This window comes from Tiliqua scincoides, chromosome 11 (genome assembly GCF_035046505.1).
Source record: "Tiliqua scincoides isolate rTilSci1 chromosome 11, rTilSci1.hap2, whole genome shotgun sequence".
NCBI lineage: Eukaryota > Metazoa > Chordata > Lepidosauria > Squamata > Scincidae > Tiliqua > Tiliqua scincoides.
Window position 1 is genome coordinate 27,226,976 of NC_089831.1, and position 21,166 is coordinate 27,248,141.

The 21,166-nt window shown below is 50.5% G+C and overlaps 1 pseudogene; it reads right to left on the minus strand.

Annotated features, from left to right (window-relative positions):
- Window positions 1-7,965: 7,965 nt before the first annotated feature.
- Window positions 7,966-8,085, minus strand: LOC136662914 (5S ribosomal RNA; annotated as a pseudogene).
- Window positions 8,086-21,166: the final 13,081 nt, after the last annotated feature.

The window sequence follows — 21,166 nt, forward strand, 5'->3', positions numbered from 1 at the left end:
ACCTTGAGCACCTCCCTGATGGCAGTTAATGTAGGCAAAATTAAGAGAGTGCAGGGTAAAAATCTTCCACTAAATAAACAATGCCATGTGCACAAATGTCTTGTGTCACTGTCATGCACCAGGCTCTTTGGGGGAAAAAATCCCCTTTTTCTTTTGCTTGAGTTACTTATAAAATGAAGGCTATCTGGCCTCACGGGGGCTTTTATTGACTTTTAAGGAATTCTGGAACAATGCTTGTTGAAATATAGTAGAAAAATCAACCCACCAATGGGAGATAGTGATGCAAATTCTGAAGCTGTGAGCTCTTTCTGTCACACATTGAAAATCAATCACGCAGCTACTAGAACATGGATGGAAACTCCAAACAGACCCTGCAGTCTTCAGAACAAAACCAAGAGTCTGCTAAGAAGGGGCTGAATAGCTGCAGACAGAGCGGCCCCAGCTTAATTCTCTGTCCCAATGCAGTAGCCACTTGGACTGGCCCTTTTGGTCCTTCCAGGAGTTCCCTCTGACACAGGACAACCTGGACAGCATGTGGCTGCCACCTTCAGATATTTGATCCTGGACTTTCTGTCCTTTCCCAACTCGCTCAACATGCTGGGATTTGTTCCCTTCTCGCTGCTGGAGCACATTTGGGCCGGTGCGGCCAGTGAGTTTGTTCCTGTGAGCTGGAGATCCCTGTCCTGGGCAATTATGGTCAATTCAGACCCCATCAGCACGATCGATGGATTTTTGACCTAAGCCCCAAATTGCCTGCATTCTATACACCCACTTTAGAGAGAGTCTTTTGGCTTCCACCATCCTGAATAATTTCGAGTCATCATCAGCAAACTTGGGTCCTGGTGGCTCACCTCTGACTCCCACTCATTTCAGAATCAGCTAAGTAGCACCTGGTCGGGAGGAGGCAGTTAGATTTTCCAATCGGCAGCTCCTCTTGCATCCCAGCTGGCGGGTGGGGGGTGGGGGGTGGGAGGCAATGACCTGAAAAGGCTAAAGGGCTGGCTGGCAATAAGGAGAGAGACTCTCGCAATCAGAAAGCTCTCTTCAAAACAGCCATATAATGGGAGCTGCATTCAGCCTCTCAGCTGGCCTGGGCAAAGCGAAGGAGCACTCAGGGACCAGGAGCATGGGACTCTTGTCCTTAGAAGTGAATGTGTCCACATTTGGGGGGTGATCATTTTAAATGGCCTTCCTGGAGCACAGCGGCTCCGGGATCCTTCAGAGTGACCTGCTTCCTTGCCAGGCTCAGTGGTTCTGCGAAGGTGCTAACTGGGTCAGCACTCTTAGCTGGGCTCCAGGTGTCATTGCAAGGAGCCTATTTCTCTCTCTTTCTCTTCCTCCCACTTAATGCATACAAGCAGCTACTTCCTGCCTCAGCAAAGTGGTGCCCAGTCTAGACACAGAACAGCCAAATCCATTCTGCTGAGAGCGCCAAAGATACAAACGGAAAAGGAGAAAGAGGCCACTGGCAGTCACGCCTTCCTGAGTCCAGTTTGGGGGAGATCCAATATCATTGGAAATGTTCGGATATCACATCACCTTGTGCCCAGACCAGTGGCACCAGTCAGTGCCATGATGAGCACAGGGCAAATGGAGCCCTCCAATCCCTGCCTCTGAAGTTGGGATCACCAGCAGCTGCTGCTGCCCCCAAAATGCCCGTAAGTGCACTCCATCCAGGGTTGTTGAGCATGATGGGAAATGCACTCACTCCTGACTGACTCCAGGACAGACTTGGGCAGCTCCAGCCATCGGTAGTGGATGCCTATTAAAGTGCGGACAGAGATGGTGCTGCAGAGTGCTAGAATTAACCACAAGGTAGGCACCTGCACTCCCACCCCAGGGAATCTCCTCACTGGAAGACCTCTAACTGTGACATAACAGCAGAAGTGGCGATCAAGTGGGACACAGAGTGATCCACCTGTCCGACCTCCCTTGTCCTGCTCTGTTGGTGACAACAGGAGAAGGTCATTGCCACCCTCTCACAATAAAGCAGCCCTTTCCAGACTGGACAGCCAAGCGGCAAAATAAAAAATACCCCTGCTCTGGCAGCCCTGGCCAGTTCCAGGCAGTGTTCAGGAGCTCTGTGATCGGGAGCGGCTGTGTGAAGGCCCATGCAATTATCTGTGGAGAGGGCGGCATTGCCAATAATTTGTTAGCTCTGCACATATTCTGCACTAATTATAAATCTCAGCTGAGATTTGCATTTTTATGAAATGCTTGTGCTAGAAATCTTTATATTAAAAAGGTACATATTAATTCAGTCTAATCTTGGTCATTTCAGGTTCCATAAGAAAGTACTTTCACGAAGCTACAAGGTGAACATCTATAACCCTTTGGTTTTCCTAGATGGCACAAACCTCTGGGTGAACTTCAGCGCTTGCCTTTGAGGGGAGCTAATCGTCCTTTAATGAAAGGAACTGGCAAAGAAAAAACTCCTCCTTGGCTGCCATGAAAGCAACAGGACAGTCCTACTGCAGAGGGGAAATGGGGGGAGAAGGACTCCAGTTCCATTGGGGGAAAGTAAATAGGGCAAGGTGATGACTAAGTGGAGCAGGAAAGTCTGATTCATGCCACCTGCTCAATAGTCACCATTGCTGCTTCTGGAGAGAATTCACGAACCCAGGAGTGAACACCTATGTACCTGCAGGACAGAGCTCTAGAAATGACGTCAACACCACACCTGAGGCAGAGCTCTGGTTCCCCCACCCTGACAGTCCCTCTCCACAGCATCTCTTCAACCATCTGCCATTGTGCAGGTAGCTGTCTGTACAAAGCACTAGCTCTTTGTGGCTGTTGAGAGTAGATATGTGGCATGCCTCTCTCTCTCTCTCTCTCTCTCTCTCTCTCTCTCTCTCTCTCTCTCTTCTCATTTTTTGTTTTTTGTTTTATTTGGCTCTTTTATCCCTCCCACCATTAACTATCTAATTACTTGGACTCTAAACCACAATACTTGAAGTATTGGCTTTTGTGGAAACTGCTGTTAGTTGTCCTCAGCTCACAGGATAGAGCTGCAGATGAAGCCAACAGATGCAGGTCTGTGGAGGTGCGCATTATCCCGACCCTGAGCAGCCACAGACCGGGACGGAGCCTTCTGGCAGAACCCAAATGGTCCTGAGGGTGGCCAAAAGGGCCAGCCTTGGGTCTAGGTGGCTCATGTCATTAGGCCCTGCTCTCTGGGGGCCCCATGCTGGGGGATCCCACTCTTGCAGCCTGGGAAGGCAGCCTGGTGAGAGGAGTACGGGCTTGCTCACCTTTCCCTGGGTGACAATATCATGTCACCACCACCTATTTCTGTGTGCCACGCTTTGCACACAGCACCAAAAGTACCTGGCTCAGCAGGGCTGCAGTTGCCACAGCTGCCTGCTGAGTGGGTAGCCCCATGCAAGTGGCCCACATTGGGCCCCTCTGGTCCTGAGGCTGGCCCTGCTGGCAACGGCCATGAGGACCCCCAGGGTTCAGATACATTTCCAAAGAAGGGCCCAGTGTGTGTGGGGGGGGGGGTTCTTTTTGCCCTGTGCTGCTTGTGCTTTGCTTGAAAGCAGTGACCACGTCCCCAGTCCCCTCCCCTTCAACACCTGCCCTGACTTCAGTCGAAAGGCAGCGTTTCAGCAGTTGCCTGGGCACCCGGTCAGCACGACATCCCAGCGCTGGCCAGTCCCTTCCTGACACTCCCACACTCCTCCATGGAGGTGAGGCCCTTGAAGGGGCAGTGGTGAAAAACTAAGGAGGACTTTGGCAGAAGGGAGCAGGCAGGCGGGAAGTGGCCGGGGCCACCTGAGCAGAAAGGAAGCAGCGGCTAATTCCAACCAAGGCGAGTCTCCATTGGAAGCAGCAGCAGCAGCCCCTTCCCCCCCCCCCACACACACCACCACCACACCCCTGCTTTCAAGGGCCTTTGAATTCTCAGCAGTGCTGCACTGAGAGGCTCCTTCCCTTCCCTCCGTCGCTTTGTTTTACGAGCAGGGAGATGAGGCTGGAAACTTCAAACAATGTTTCCTTATTAATACTCAAGCAAGTGCTCATAAACATTCTTCCTTCCAAATGGAGCCTGACAGCCGTTTGGACTCCCGGCACTGCAGCACTCAAAACCTCCTGCACAGTCATTTAGCCCCATTGGGGAGGAATACTGTCGGGTTCACTGGAAAAAAGAACCACCACATTTCGCAAATGGGGTTGCAAACCATTCGCCAGAGCTTTTGATCTCCCAGAGAACTCTGCACAATGCCCATAAAATCTCCCTGACTGCAAGAACCGTCTGCAGATTCTCCGTTCTCCTTTGGGGGGCTGGTGTTGAATTTTCCAAAGCAGTTGGGGCCACTGGCAGCCCAGTCCTAACCTGTGCTGGAGCAGCTGGGCTGAGTGGCCTGTGCCTTATCCGGCACAAGCTAGGAGCAGGTTGGAGGTCTCCTCAAGGCATGGGAACATTTGTTCCCTTACCTGCATTGAGCCACAACCTACTCAATGGGACTACTCAGATCTGCACCAGTTAAATCACTGGTGCACGTCCAAGGAGCTCCATGTAGGGCTTATGGGCCTGGGTCAGGGGTTGGGATATGGCCGAGGCCTCCTTTGCTGATCCCCCCATCTGTCTCTCCCCACCTCAATTCCTCTCTCGCCCAACCCCTGTGCTGCTCAGTGCTTCACTCGGGGGGGGGGGCATACAGCACCAGCAGGAATGCACAGCCTTCCCACTGGCTGCGCTTGATGGAACATTTGCCACTGCTAGATGCTGCACCAGCACTAGTGACAGTTAGGAGTGCGCTGTGGGTCAGTATCTTCCAACAATTTTCTCCTGAATTCTGGGAGAGAGTGACTTGCAAGCCTTTCACTAAGAGAATATTCCGTATTTCATTGCAAAGCCTTGTTGCGACGTTCTTGTGCTGGTAACATGATGTGATCAGCAGCAGCACACCCTGGCACCCCAGAGAAACCACTGGCCACCCAACCTCGATGGGCCACCTGCAGCCCTCCTGCATTTTGCATCAAGGAAGGTGTGATACAAGTCTTTGAAAGTGAAGAAGCCTTGCTGCAAATCAAGGTGCAGATCTCGCCTGTGAAAGGAGACATTGTTTGCAATGGAACCTGAGAGGATCACTGAAGTACCCAATTAGCCCGCAAGAGCCCCGTCTGAGTTAGCCACGGAGGAGAGCGTTTGCCTGTGTGTGCGTTTTAAGTGCTTCATGCCTTTTCTCCCTCTCCTTTTCTAATCGGTGTTTAATTAAAAGAATAAATAATAAAAAAGAAAGAAAAGCAGCTTGTATCCTGGCCATCTGGATTTAAAAATTAAAGAACATTCTTTTTGTCTGGAGAAAAGAAAGAGGTTGATTCTTGCGCACAGCAATTTATAGATTTTGCAAATTTTTATCCCACTTTTCCTACACGTACTGAATGCCTAGTTTGTGTATCAATATAGGACAGAGATTTATGGCACATGGTGACCACCACGAAACTGCTGCTGTTCCACTGCTGCTATGTCCACCACGAAACTGCTGCTATTCGTGAACCTGTTCAAATACATGCAAGGTGTTGGGACATGTGTCTGCTGCAGGTGCTGTCTGAGAATTGGCATCTCACTGCCAGGACCCCAGCTTGATGGCCAGCCTTCTAGTCACTGGCACCGAGAATGTGCTTAGCTGAACAACCAACCGCTTGGTCAGGTAGGGTCTGGGGAATGATGAGAGCAGGTCTCCCATCCTGTGGCCAAAGTCAGGTACAATCAGGGGCAGTGCACTGCAATTCCATGGAGCGCAGAGCAGGATGGGAATCTTATCTGAAAATAAATACCCAGTGGTTGGTGAGGGCATGAACAGAGCTGAACTACTTGTTCCAAAGGCAGGGAATGAAACTCAGAAGAGTGAACAAGTTCTGCCGGCCAAGGGTCTCCAGATCCAATGCCCCCCTGTGCCCAGTTAAAAGAACTCCAGGAAACAGTTAAGGAGAACTGCCTCTCTCTACCTGAGACCTGGAAAGCTGCTTTCAGGCAGAGGAGACAGCTCTGGAGGTGGTGCAGGCCTAACCCTTGCCCTCTGGCTGTGGTTCCGGAGCCCAGGTGCCTCCAGAGTCTGCCTTTGGTGACTTTTGTGTGCGCACACGTGTGGTGATGTGGGACTCATGCATGCTTCTCTTGCACACCAGTGCAGGCATTCATCAGGGCAGTTCCGAGCATGATGCATGTGCACATGTTGGAGCAACAGGTCCCTGTGTTTGCAGAGGCTTCGGCTCTCTCTGTGGTGCCTCTGCTCGAGTTGAACCTGAAAGGCAGTAACGTATCCGCCAACCTTTCCTGCAGCTCAGTGAGACGCAGCTGGTGCCTGAACCAGGGAAATGTCAGCCCCCAGGAGGAGGAGAGGCTTAACTTAAAGGGAGCCCCCAGGAAGAGCCGTCCTACAGGAAAAGGGATGGCTTGCTGCATGCCATTTACACCTGCTCTTTGGGAGGCTGCAGAGCACAGTCTGTCTCCTTGCTCTCCCTACTGCCAAAGTAGTGGGATAATCAGCCTCTCTCCACCTGCCACTTCCCTTCCTCTTGCTGCTACAGAAAGTTGTCCAAGGGTTATTTATTCAAGCAAGCTAAGAAGGGTGAAGTTGGGCCCAGGATCATTTTGTAAAGCCTAGGCTCAGTCCTGCAGTAGTACCCACCCTTTGAGGGACTGCAGCAAAGCAGGCAGCGAAGGAACAGGAGAGGCTTGCCTTTAACTACCTGCTCCAATGACCCCACCTGCCCAGCAGCGCAGAGGAAGAGGAACCTGCCGACCTGCTGCTCACGTGAAGGCAAGAACTCCAAAGCCTGGCACCGGGGCAGGTCCTTTGCAACTCTGTGACTCCTGGGCCCCCAGCCCAGGAAAGGGGTACAAAGTGGGCATGAGAGTCAGAGTCCAGTTGGGGAGAGAGGTGCAGGTTCACCGTTTCCTCTTCCAAGGAGGGTCAGCCCAGCTGGAGCTCTGTGAGCTGTCAGGTCCTCAAGTCCTCCTGGCAGAAGGTCGAGGCTGGCCAAATGTGCTGGCCTTGATTGCTCCTCGAGGGGAGAACCAACAGCCCTTCTTCCCTCCCAAGAGGGACACACTGCTGAGTGTGTTTTCACTCCTGAACATAAAGCTTCGAGAGGGCTGCCCGTGAGTTCCACTTTCCCTCTCTCCTGACACTTTGAGCCTCTTTGGGGCCAGCTCTGCGCAGAGCCTCACGTCTGAATCCCCAACATGTTAATAGGTTAAAGTAAATCTAAAGTTACATTTGAAAGCCAAAAAGATGAAAGTAGATCACAGGCCAAAGATCAAACAATCTAGAACCACTTCTAAGCTTTTTACTGCTGGAGATTATTAGCATTTGAAAGTGAAGAGCATTAGTGAGAGGAGGGAAGGGGAGGGCTGCGGATGAAGTTGGAAGGCATTTCAGCTGGAGAGATAAAAATGGAAATCAAGTGACAGCCAGTGAAGAGAGGATGCAAAAGGGATTGGACTGATGCAAGGGGGGTGTTCATCTATGCAATCCATGGGATGCCTTATTTTTAGAAATCAAATAAATATTTCAGTTGATTGGATTAAAAATAAAGTCAGCCCAGCAAACTCTCCAGATTCAGGTGTTTCAGTTAAATTTCCAATAGCGAGGAAACTCCTTTCTTCCCCTCTGCTGAAATTGTAGGCCCTCTTTGCTCTGACTGTGCCCAAAGATCCACCTGTAAAATAGAGAGTTCCTGCCCAGAACGGAGGCCACCTCTTGTTTCTCTGGGTAAGTCACTGTTCTGGGCACAAATGGTAATGGTTAGCAACCTTTAGTCTCGAAAGATTATGGTATAAGCCTACAGCATCTGGTATTCCCAGGCGGTCTCCCATCCAAGTACTAACCAGGCCTGACCCTGCTTAGCTTCTGAGATCATGGTATAAGCCTACAGCACCCGGTATTCCCAAGCGGTCTCCCATCCGAGTACTAACCAGGCCTGACCCTGCTTAGCTTCCGAGATCATGGTATAAGCCTACAGCACCCAGTATTCCCAGGCGGTCTCCCATCCAAGTACTAACCAGGCCTGACCCTGCTTAGCTTCCGAGATCAGACAAGATCAGGCATGTGCAGGGTAACAGTTGCTATCTGTCTCTGGATGGAAAGGTGGCAAAGCCAACATCAGCTCATACAAACATGCAAGTGGCCTCTGAAGGTAGTTCTGTAGAGCCTCAGCGGGGAAGGGGGGTCTGCCTTGGTTGGCACCAGAACTTTGCAGCTTGTTCATCAATTATCTTTAGGTAGGAATAAACAGCAGGGTGGCCCAGTTTGCAGATGAACCCCAACTATTCCAGGAGTTGAACCCGGGTCACCTGGGTTAAAACCAGGAATCCTAACCACTAGACTCTTCAGGGTTGTAACTAACGAAGTAGATTCTGTAGTGCTTCAAAAGGATTTCTACAAACTGAGGGGGCAACCAAATGGCAAATGCATTTCAGTGTCAATCAGTGTAAAGTGGTGCACACTCCACTGAGGCAAAACAAAACCTCAGTTTCACATGTAGGCTGATGGGATCTGGGCTGTTGGAGACAAACCAGGAACAAGATCCTAGGATCATGGTGGAGAGCTCCACAAAAATGGCGACCCACTGCGTGGCAGTTCTGAAGAAGGCCAATTCCGTGCCAGGGTCACTAGGAATGGGATTGAGAATAAGATTGCTGATGTAAGTATGGCCCTATACCAGCCCACAGTGAGGCCACATGGGGAATCCTGGGTCCAGTTCTGGTTGCCACACCTCAAAAAGGGTCTTGTAGGAAAACCCTCACTTATGGTGCTCTCTCTCTCTCTCTCTCTCTCTCTCTCTCTCTCTCTCTCTCTCTCTCTCTCTGTTTTTTTAAATTATTTTACTTATTGTTGTTTTAGCAATTGTTATTGTACATTTATTGAACTTCGTAAGCCGCCTTGGGCATTTGCTTTGGCATAGGAAAGGCAAGATATCAGTGTTTCAAACAATAATAATTTAGGAGAAGAGGCTACAGTGTTTGGAGTTTCTTAGCTTGGAAAAGTGTCATTTCAGGTGTGATGTGATTGAGACATGAAATGATGCATTGTGTGGATAGAGAGGAGTTTTTCTCCCCGCCTCGCCAACTGGAACCAGAGGTCATCCAGTGCAGCTGACTGAAGGGAGACTGAGGACGGACAAAAGGAAGAGCTTCTTCACCCAGCACCCAATTAATCTGTGGAATTCATGGCCACAAGCTGCTTGGATGGCTTCAAAAGGGAATTGGACAAAGTTGTGAGCGGCCAGAGGCCTACGAGTGGCTACAAGTCATGAAGGCACCCAGCAGGCAATCCTCAAGTATTTAATTCTTTCTCACGGCCAACTAATGGGGAACGCTTGTCCCAGTCAGAGACGGATCTGCCCTCTCCTCCCATTTCATGAAATGTGTGAGATCCCTGCCTTGAAAGGGCCGCGGCGGCAATGCGGTCTTGCCTGGCCCAGGAGGCTGCTTTGCATTCTAGGTGCTTTGCACTCCCCAAGGGGCTGGCTGTGCAAAGAGAAGCCGGGCTGGGGCTGGCAAGACAGGAGGCGCGAGCCCCCTGCTGCTCCATCAGTTTGTCAGCCCCCCTGCAGCCTGCCTCCTTCAGAAGTGCTTGAACCTGACAAGGCGGCAGGCGAGAGGAAACCAGAGCAACAGCTGCTGACTTCCATCACCTCCGGCCTGGCAGGATGTCAAACGAGGGGCCAAAAATAACCATCAAAAGACCAGACGGATAATTTGAGCTGACCACATGAGAGGAAAGGGCAGCAGCCGCGAGGGGCTCCGACTCCTTCAGCTTGGCCTCTGCAGGCAACAGAGAAGCCTCTCTTTTCCTAACCCGTTTGTTTCCTGCTGCCTCCCTTCTCAGAGCTGAATGAATTCTCCCCAGAGTGAAAGTCTGGAAGGGAAGCAGCTTAGAGACCAGCCCGGTAAATGTTGCACGATTGTGATAAGCACAACTGAAGCTCCAACTGTGATCTGCACGGGTTCATGTCCTGGAGAAATGCAGGATGGCTGGAAGGCGGGTGGCAGATTCTTTCAGGAGGGAATAGGTGGGCTGTTACTTTGTTATTTGGCAAGAGCACAGGGTGTAGCAAAGGAGGCCCCAGCAGCTGCATTGGCCCACCAAAGACCTCTCTTGTTGGCAACCTTCAGTCTCGGAAGACTCCAGTATCACGCTCTGAATGGTGGTTCTGGAACAGCGTCTAGTGTGGCTGAAAAGGCCGATTCAGGAGTGACAGTCCCTTCCACATCAGGAGCAAGTGCAGTCTGTCCCTGGTCTGTCTCCCTGGCTATGGGCCTTCCTTCTTTGCCTCATTCTGTTGGCCAAGTGTCTCTTCAAACTGGGAAAGGCCATGCTGCACAGCCTGCCTCCAAGCGGGCCGCTCAGAGGCCAGGGTTTCCCACTTGTTGAGGTCCATCCCTAAGGCCTTCAGATCCCTCTTGCAGATGTCCTTGTATCGCAGCTGTGGTCTACCTGTAGGGCGCTTTCCTTGCACGAGTTCTCCATTGAGGAGATCCTTTGGGATCCGGCCATCATCCATTCTCACGACATGACCGAGCCAACGCAGGCAGGCGTCTCTGTTTCAGCAGTGCATACACGCTGGGGATTCCAGCTCATTCCAGGACTGTGTTGTTTGGAACTCTGTCCTGTCAGGTGATGCCGAGAATGCGTTGTAGGCAGCGCATGTGGAAAGCGCTCAGACCTGGCAGTTTGTAAATTAAGAAATGCCCTTTAATAGGTACATCATGACTTCGACACCAGAAGAATGCAAGAAAAACAGGAGGTCAGGCATTTGTCCCGTTTGTCTCAGAGAGAGCGGAGGCACTGGGCAAGGAGCTCGAGGAAGGTTCTGGGCCAAAGAAGAGGAAGCCACTGAAAGTGAGGGTGGGGTGCAGGCAGCCGTGGCAGTCTTCCCATCTCATGTCCCCATCAGGCACCCTGAAAAACATCTTTTAAGCACCAGCCAAACTCATAGTAGCTAAAAGATGGATTTTTTTTTTTCCAAGCTCACTGAACAATGACCGTGATCCCCAAAGGTGATTGTGTACTATTAAGAGTCGTAATCCTTAATGAAACAAAAAAAAATATGTGCTGTTCATTTAGTTCTAGGGATTTCTAATTAATCTTCCTTTACACTCAGGCTTAGTGACAGGTTATGGAAGTTTCTGCTGGTTCTGAAGAAAACACCAATTCGCCAGTTCTTATACAATCTCACCTGGAATCGTAGCAGCCCCATCTAGGGAAGAAGGCTGACAACAACCCTGAAAGCTCAACTGCTTTCACACAGGAAGGCTTCAGTCTTGTACAGACCTGCCCAGGAGCCAGTGGAATAGCTACAGGGGTGCAAAGCACTAAGATTTGCAGGCGTTTGAACGTGCCATGCAAGCGCCATTCTGGGCAGTGGGAGCAGAACAGAGGCTTACGCCTGACTCTGAAAGGGAGGGGGAGGGGCAGCTTGCAGGATGCATTCAAGTGCCTGCAAAACTCAGTGCTTTGCACTCTGGCTACGACACTGCCAGGAGTCAGTCCCATTGAAGACTGTGAGACTTGCTTCCAAACAACCTCAAATAGTCCATGAATAAAGTTATATTGTAAATGGATTTGCAGTACTCGGCCTGCCTGCCAAAATGGAGATATCCAAGTTAGTTGTTTTTTTTAAACATAAGAACAGCCCCACTGGATCAGGCCACAGGCCCACCTAGTCAGCTTCCTGTATCTCACAGCGGCCCACCAAATGCCCCAGGGAGCACACCTGATAACAAGAGACCTGCAAGGCTTCCTGGGAATTGTAGTTAAGAACATAAGAACAGCCCCACTGGATCAGGCCATAGGCCCATCTAGTCCAGCTTCCTGTATCTCACAGTGGCCCACCAAATGCCCCAGGGAGCACACCAGATAACAAGAGACCTGCAAGGCTTCCTGGGAATTGTAGTTAAGAACATAAGAACAGCCCCACTGGATCAGGCCATAGGCCCATCTAGTCCAGCTTCCTGTATCTCACAGCGGCCCACCAAATGCCCCAGGGAGCACACCAGATAAGAACATAAGAACATAAGAACATAACAAGAGACCTCATCCTGGTGCCCTCCCTTGCATCTGACATAGCCCATTTCTAAAATCAGGAGGTTGCACATACACATCATGGCTTGTACCCCGTAATGGATTTTTCCTCCAGAAACTTGTCCAATCCCCTTTTAAAGGCGTCCAGGCCAGATGCCGTCACCACATCCTGTGGCAAGGAGTTCCACAGACCAACCACACGCTGAGTAAAGAAATATTTTCTTTCGTCTGTTCTAACTCTCCCAACACTCAATTTTAGTGGATGTCCCCTGATTCTGGTGTTATGTGAGAGTGTAAAGAGCACTCTCGGGGGCGGGGTGACATTGCCCTATGTTGATAACATTTATATAAAGTATTTTAAAAAAACCAAACAATAATTATGTTACCATGTACTCTTTGCTTTACATTTTGCAACTTTATGCAAGTTCCTGGATTGATCAGTGTACTTCTGTCCCAATTTCTGGGGGTAAGACACTGGTAACCTGGTAACCAGACACTGGAAAGCATCTGAAAACAAGCCAGCACTAAAAACTAATAATAATAAAATAAAAATTAAAAAAACAAACAAACTATAGAGCAATCAACTTATCTTTAATCTGCAGCCAAACAAATAAAAATAATAATAATAATAATAATAATAATAATAATAATAATAATAATAATAATAACTTTATTTTTATCCCGCCTTTCTCCCCAAAGGGACTCAAGGCGGCTTACAACATATAAAAACATAATTTAAAAACAAATAAAAACATATTAACACATCATAAAAAACAGCAGTCAGAGTAAAAAAAATAGGTAAAAAAGAGCATAGAGCAGCAGCAAGTCATAAAAGAATCAGGCCTGTAAAAAATATTAAAAGATGTTAAAAAGATGTTAAAAGGCCGAGAACTCAGAAGGCCTGTTTAAAGACAAGCAAGAAACCCAGTAAATAACATAAACAGAGAGAGTTTTAAACTATGGGTAGGTTCAACTGGCAGAAAACAGCCAAATAAACATAAGAAATGTAAGAAGAATCCTGATGGATCAGGCCAAAGGCCCATCCAGTCCAGCTTCTTGTAACTCACAGTGGCCCATCAGATGCCTCCAGGAACACACAAGACAAGAGACCTGCATCCTGTGGTCTCTCCCTTGCATGAGGCATTCTGAGGTAGCCTACCTCTAAAACCAGGAAGCTGCATATCTCTATCACAGCTTGTAGCCTGTGATGGACTTTGTCTCCTTCAATCTGTCCAATCCCCTTCTCAAGGCATCCAGGCCTTCAGGTGACATCACGACATCCTGTGGCAAGGAGTTCCACAGATTAATTGCACACTGGTAGATTCCCAAGAATCTCACCACTCCCTGCTGAAACGTCCGGGGCTTGAACTTTCCTAGCCCCCCTGGCCCTGGGTGCCTGCAGAGCTGAGCAGGGAATGAAGCTGACTGGCAGGTGGCCTGGACCCTGCGGGTTGCTGGGCCTGGCACCAATACTCAGAGCTTCCGGCTGCCCTTCCCTTGGTCTTTCCTAGTCCACAGAGCACACACACTCTGGTCTCCAGCAGCTCCCCACCTCCCGGCCCTAGACTTAGGCACAGCTGCCCCTGGTTCTGAATGAGCCCCTTCCTCCGAGATCTTAAGCAACGCTCCTGGCAGGCTGGGACGCGGCTGCCTCCTTGTTCCCTCCCAAGATGATTATAGCGGGCATCTCTCCATCCAGCCGTCCCTCTCATCTGTCTCCATTCATAGATCTGCCTGGGTAATCTTCTGGCTCCCTGCATTTATCCATCTTTCCTTTTGGAAATTGAAATCTTGATGAGCGCGCATGGCCACCCAGCCGGGCTCCACCGCCTTCTCCGTCTTTGCACCTGCCACTGTTGCATGTTTGCTTCGGCCTGGAGGAGACTAATTGGCTGGCTTAGAAAGCCGCCTCTGCAGATGAAAGGCTATAAATAAATATTTTGCTATTAAACATCTTTATTAGAAAACATCAATGTTTTATCCGGGCAGCCTCTGCCTCCAAGCCATTTGTTTCCCAGCCTCCTGGGCGGTGTGTTCCCCTCTGCCTGCCCCAAGGAAAAAGAGAAATGGCTCAGAGCTTCAAAGACCAAATGGATGAGTGGGGCGGGGGGGGGAGTGTTTCTTTCTGCTCACTAACAATTGACAGTTCTGCAGATTAATTGGAGGAAGGGGAATTTCTCTGGACAGGTTAAAACACCACCAGCAGGTCCATATCACCAAGGTGGGGCTCACTCCCTGTCTCCAAACCACATGCATGTCCACACTAAGGATTTCAAACTGGTTTGTCCCTCCTTTGTTTTTCTGCAGGTTTCCCTGGGGGAAAGGAGTGGGGGCCTCTGACTGAGAGCTCCCAGCAGCATGTTCGATGCACGCTGAGCAGTTCTGCAAGACAAGGCAGGCCTGGCAATTCATGCTTATTTGATTGTGATACATACACTATTGCCTGGTGTGGGGGTGCAAAGTTTGCTTAAATCCTCTTCCCCCCCCCCCGTCAGTTCTGTGATTAGAGTGCTCCTCTCTGAGCAGAGGAGTCCCCTTCCCAGCCCCACTGAAGCCCAGGCCTTTTGCAGATGCACCTCCAGTCTGCTCATCAATGCTGCAAGCAGAGCAGGGTTTACATTGCAGTGAAGGGCTGGAAAAAAGGAAAGAAAAGCATCTGAGCAACCCTTGCAGACACAGATGGACTCAGCCAGGCTGGAGTGCACTGCAGCCTCACACTATACTTTCTGAAGACCAGGGCCCACCCCCTCCCCCCATCATCCCAGTGCTGTTCGGAGAAGCCCCACCGCAAGTCTAAAAAATGACCCTGAGAATGAGCCCCACCCAAACCATTTTTGAAAAATGCAGCCCATGGATCGTCCTCCCGCCCCCTCGCCTGAGCCTCGCCACCTATTTCTCCTGCACACCTGCAGTTGAGAGAGGAGGGAAAGTCTCTATGCAATTACTTCACAGATGATTCAGTCCCTGCCAGGCCGCCCATAACAGACACTTGCCTAATAGTCTCTTGTTTGTCCTCAGCTGCTTGCTAGAATCCCCCCCACACACACCTCTGGAGACTGCATTTTGACACCTTGCTTTGTGGCTCTGATTTCATTCCCTCCTTTCAGACTCCACCAAAAACTGCTCTCTGACCAGCTGGGTTTTTAATACTATCAAACCATAAGGAAATATTATTTTTAATATGTCACTATGTTATTTCAAATAGCTCCTATGTGCACATGGAAGGGGTGGGCTGCATTGAAGTCCGCACGCCCCTCCCCACTGCCAGCACTCAGCCCTGGGATGGGATTTCCACTCTTGTCCCAAGAGCAACAAGAGGGCAGCTAAACTAGTATGAAATTGTCCAGCTAAGACTCTCCTGTTGAGGTCCCCAAGCACATGTTGTGGAGTGAGACCAGGGACCCCTCCTACTGGCAGCCATTCTCTGTGGGTTCAGTCTCAGCCCCAGTTCTGAGCAGTAACTGGGACATGGATTCAGAAGGGGACCAGTAACCTTCCCCAGCACCTTCCAATCCCATCCTCAGAATACAGTGGGCCTTCCGTATCTGCAGGGGTTGGTTCTGAAACTCCCCACAGATGCCAAAATCCACAGGTGTTCAAGTCTGCAGAAGTCACAATGACAAAATAGTGTAAATGTGCACAAATTGTATACATCGCCTGAACTTGTGTAAATGGGAGGTCCAGCTGTGGGCTCCTGATGTCACAGCCAGGTGCCCTGCCTGGCAAGGCAGGCCCTGGCTGGTTGGGCGAGAGAGTGCTCCCCTTCCCCCCAATGTGGGGGAGGGGCGGTTGCCCAGCAGCCGAATGGCCTGCATCCTGTCTCCCCCCTCCCTCCTCCAAGGCGGGGGGCAAAGCGGGGGGTTCGGCGCGCAGTGTTCCTCTGCTGTGCCTTGCTGCCCACATGAGTGTCCAGGCAGCCTATGGGGAGCTGGCCCCATGTTCCACCGGCTTCCTCCCTGATCCTCTGGCCCAGAAGCCTTCTCCCTGGGTAAGCTGGGAACTTGTGGGAGGAGGGGAACCCCGACAGTGGATTTTGTTCATCCATTTTCAGTCTGTGGTTGTGTATGTGGAACCCACAGATACAGCAGGCCCACCCCACTGCACACGAGTAATGGACTTTAAAGCATGGACATCTATCGCAGAAGGGTCAGAGCCTGAGAATCTGAGATAGGTGGTCAGGCCAGGGAGGGAAATTGGAGCAGAGCTGGGCTCCCACAGTTGACTCTCTGGAGTTGTCGAAGGTCCTGCTGTGGCCATGGCTGCCTGTGGCTAGGCCTGCTCTCCCAGGGATCTTCCCTGGCCTTGAGCCTTGCTGGCAGTCAGGGCAGGGCAGACATTGATAAGGGGAGGCTTCCCCCACCTTGGCACCTGTGATTCCTGGGACCTTCTGTATGCAGAGCATGTATTCCACCACTGAGCCCCTCCCTTCCTGACCTATCTCACCCTATTACTGCGAGGATAAATCTAGGTAAGAACTGCAAAGCTCTCTCTCCACTCTGAGAAGGAATTGGAAGTCACAGGAGCCAGCCCAACATGCCCCACACCTACTTCGGGGCTAGAGCTGTGCACCCCTGTGTGCCAGCTCCTGTTAAGTACACACACCTAGGTTGCTTCTGTCCCCAGAAGCTCACAATCTAAATCTGCTGTGCGGACTGACCAAGACATGTGGCCTCCATCTGTAGCACCCAGTTGGTGTGACTGCACATGAATCTCAAGAGCCTCCAACAAATTAAAAGAAGTGTTAGGCCAGCAACCTGCCCCGTGATACAAAACAGTAACCCCGACTCTCCCTAGCTGTGGTTACACCAGCAAAGCTCCAGGCTAGGAGTGGCCCCCAGAGGGCTCCCCAGGGACACAAGAGCACACAGGGCCACCCTCCCCTGGCCCCATGCCCAGAGCTTTGTGGGAGGAGAGGGCTGGGGTAGGAGAAGGCTGCTGGGTGCCCTGGAGTGGACGGAGGGGTAGAAGACCTTTTGTGGCTACATCCCTCTTGTGCCAAGGGATGTGTGGCTGAATCTTTGCTCTGAGAAGACCCTCCATGTGCCCAGAGGCCAGATTAGGCCTTTATGCTGAGCTACCATCTGTTGCAGTGTTGTAGTATTTCTGTCTTTACAGCCAAGGGGATCCCTTCTTCGGCATATCTGATATGAAGCTATCAGGAGGGACTATTACAACCGACAAACACCCCTAAGCCAACCACAGGCTCTCTCTGCCCCCAAGGTCTGCTTCACCCCCAGCAGGCAAAGGAACATGACAAGCTGCCCTTTTCCAAATTGCTCCTCTTAGTAGGAGATGTTGGGCATGAGCTCCGGCATGCAGGAGAGGGATGGGGACTGGGGACGCCTGTCAAGGGGTCCACAAGCTCACAACTGTCTGTGTTTGTTCAGCCATGTGGAAGGAGGCAGCAGCAGAGGGAACCCACTGAGGTTGCCTGGCAGGGGAGACTGAGCCACACAAAGCCAGGACTGCGGGCTGCTCCGCTCCCTCCCCTTTCAACCTTCAATTCAGAAAAGGCCCTCAGTGCCTGTTTGAGTCTGATGTGGTTTCTGCAGGTATAAAATGAAAACATGAAAACAAAACTCTGGTGAGATGTCTGGACAGGAAAGAGAGGCTTGGGGAGCGACCAGTTGCCGGCAAGCCCAGTCCTCCAACACACCCCATGATGTTACGGTTGCTCCAGAGTCCTTCAGCTTGCGGAGCAGAGCAGTCCTCTGTGGCTGGCAGGAGCCGCAAAATGAACTGCTGTTCCAGCCCATCAGTCTGTGCCCTCCAGCAGCCAGCTTGGTTGCTGATGGCACCTTGGAGCATACTTGCAGAGCCCATGAATTATACCTGGGCGTAGGGTAAAAAGAGGGCCCAGGAGCCAAAGGACTGGGCCCCAAAATTACCAGGGCCCATGAGAGGGGAATGCAGGGGTTACCTTGTACCTGGCATGTGCATCAGAAAGGGGGTCTGGGAACCAAAGGAAGGGAAATTTCCCAGGATCTCAGAAAACTTGCATATATTGTGTGAAGATTATAGGCCACTCACATTTTTGTAGGCCTACATAGTTTTAAAAAAATTCATAGAAATTCTGATCCAAGGGGTCCCAAAGAAACTTTGTACCTCCTGATAAAACTCCTCTCAGAGGCCCTGCCTCCTTGGCTCTGTCCAAGGAGATGAAAGACACTGTGGGCTTCCCCACCAGCCAGATCAACCTCACAGGACACAAGGCCAGTAGAACGTCTGTGGATGCTGGGACTTAACCATTCATCACTTTTATTTTGAATGGTCAAGTTTTCCCAGTTTGAAAAAAAAAACGTAGTTGGCTCTTAAAGTTTGAAAGTCCTGGAGGTCAGAAAGCCACCCCTTTCTCTGCTGTAGAGTCTGGGTCTCCAAGCACCCCTGAATTGTTTTGAGACCACCACGACACTGTGTCTCTCCAATGCCTGAAATCAAATTTCAGAGAATTCAAGATTGGATTTTATGCTGAATCCCCCTGAAAAATTTCACTGGCCTTCTGGCCAGAGAAGCTCTTTCTGCTTCCCTAGAAAATTCTGAGATGTCTTTCCTGGAGAGGAACCCTGAAATTTGCTCTCAATTTCACTTTTCCTTGCGTCATTCTTAATATCAATTTAAATTTTCCATCAAACTGGGGCTGAGCCCAACTGGATAGCTTCATTAGAAACAGGCTCCGTTAGCTCTGTGCTTTTCACTCACTGAGACAGAAGTGACTATTTCAAATGTTTGAAAAGGCATTTCTGAGGGTGTCTCATTCCTTTTAGGTGGTGATTCTCTGGTGAAAAGAGAACAGGCTCAAATTGTACAAAACTGTAGGATGAGTTCCAGCTGTAGTGCTGAAATGAGGCAGGGCGAGAGAGACAACAGGAGGTCTGCAGCCTGGGGCATTACTGGAGTCTCCCCCAAGAAGACTGTGTAAGAGTCAGGGGCATGATGTGCCCTACTGTGGCCAAGACACTTTCTTGCAGCTCTCACTCATCTACTTGCAGTTCTCTTTTGTGACCACAGCTGGATGCTGGTGCTGCACTAACACTTCAAGGCATCATAAAATACTAGAATTGAAAGTTGCCTTGGAGGTCATCGAGTCCAACCCCTGACCAGTACAGGTGACTGCTGCATCCCTGGCAGGTGGTTGTCCAACCTCAGACTGAAAACTTAAACAAAAGAGAGCCCGCAACTGCATGAGGCAGGTTGTCCCTCCTAGGCAGGAGATCTGGTCCAGAGGGTAGAGCCTCCGTTAGCCTGAAGATAACCCCAGAAGGTCGCCAGTTCGAGGACACCGGCAGCTCCCTGAACGGCTGAGAATGGCGAGAACTTGAAGCAGCTGACAAGCCCAGCTGAGCGATTCCACCTGCTCTCGGTGTGAGCAAGAAGCGTCTTGGCTGCCCTCCATGAGAGAGATGGAGCTGCTTGTCAGCCTGCGTGGGAGAACTGGAGGCCAGAAGTGAGACCAAACCAGGAAGATCCATCTGAAAAGTTGTTGGTTCTTGAAAGAGAGAACCTCTAGGACTAAAAATCCCCTTGAGGGATTTAGAAACGCCTGCCTATGTAAACCACCTTGAATAAAGTCAGAGGAGTAATCCGATGACCAGAAAGGCGGTATATAAATACCTAGTTGTTATTATTCTTATTATTCCTGTGCTGGACAGCTCTGACAGTTGGGAGACACCTCCTCATGTCTAGATGAAACCTCCCTTTAGTCTCACTGCATTGGTTCCACTTCCTGCCCTCAGGAACTACAGGGAGTATGTCTTCCCCTCCTTCTGCCTGACAGCCCTTCAGGTACTTCAAGTGTATGAGGTCACCCTGGAAGGTGTGCCCAGAACAAATCTCTTGCACAACGCCCCTCTCTTTCATAATGGGGTGCACAGGAGCAAATCCTGCCAGGCTGCACCCAGTATTTGTCATCATGAATTCAGATGAAGATCAGGTGCAGGATTTATCCAGCTCTCAGCATTCAGCTGCTGCCCACACTGAGCAGCAAGATGTTTCCATGAAAAACTTGAAGGTAATACCCCTTGCAGCAACCTACATTCTCGCTTGAAGTGTGGGGGCTCTACATAACCATCAAGATCAATAAGACTTAGGGAACACAGTGTTCCCTGCTTGTGCAAAGGGTCTCATAGGTACCATCTTGATACTGTCTTTGTAACAACCCCTTTGCTCTCCACTCCATCTGGAAAGCCAAAGATGGCAGGTGTAAGTTTATCTTATCAAGGTGTACATTTCTCCATCCTCTGCCCGAGCAGAGTTGCTGCAAGAGCAGTATGCTCCCCTTGGAGTCAGAGTCCTTCTTGGCCCCAGGGAAAGAAGGGTAGAAACAAATGGGGGTGTTGCCAGCCCAACAACCAGGATCCCCCAACCAAGCCTCAGAATTCAGCAGTGGGGCAGGGACTTGCCCCAGTCCCAGGGGAATAGCCACAAAACAATCCTCAACCTGTCCAGAGCTCTCTCGTCACAGCCCCTGAGTGCCTTATGAAGCCCTGGACCCTCTCACTCCTCCCCACCCTCAGCTCCACCTGTCTAGCCCTGGGGTTAAAGAGCCAGCAGTGCCCCAGAGTAGGGAGGCCCTCATCCTGCAAGGGGCAACCAGCCCTGCACCTTGATGGCTTGGGGGACAGTGGGAGGACCAGATATACAGCCATGCTGGTGACTGTTCCTCACCAGGGTTCTGATGGGGCAGCTGAAGTCACTGTAACAGTGGGGCTTGTCCAGAAGTGGACGCAAGGGAGCAAAGCACATTCTTCTTTGCCATCTCAAGCACCATGTACTGAAAAAGTAAAAGAGGTGGGGGCTGCAGAAGGCACCGCGCACCGACTCTCACATACAACTGTCATCATAATAAACACTGAAGCTGACGGTTCCCAGAGGGACTTGCTAATGTCGGAGATTGATTTACTCCAGTGTAGCCCCCCACAGGCTCTGAATGCTGCTCTGACTCCTTCCTATAAAATCAATCCCGGCTTTTCACCACTTTTGACAGGGCCTTCTAATATTAATCCACTCGCCTTGTCAGTCAACCTGACTAACAAAGGCTGTAATGATCTTTAACTAGGCATAATAAATACTACATGGAACAGGGGAGGCTTCCGGGTCCATCTCTGTCACAGAGGAGGAAATGTTAAGAA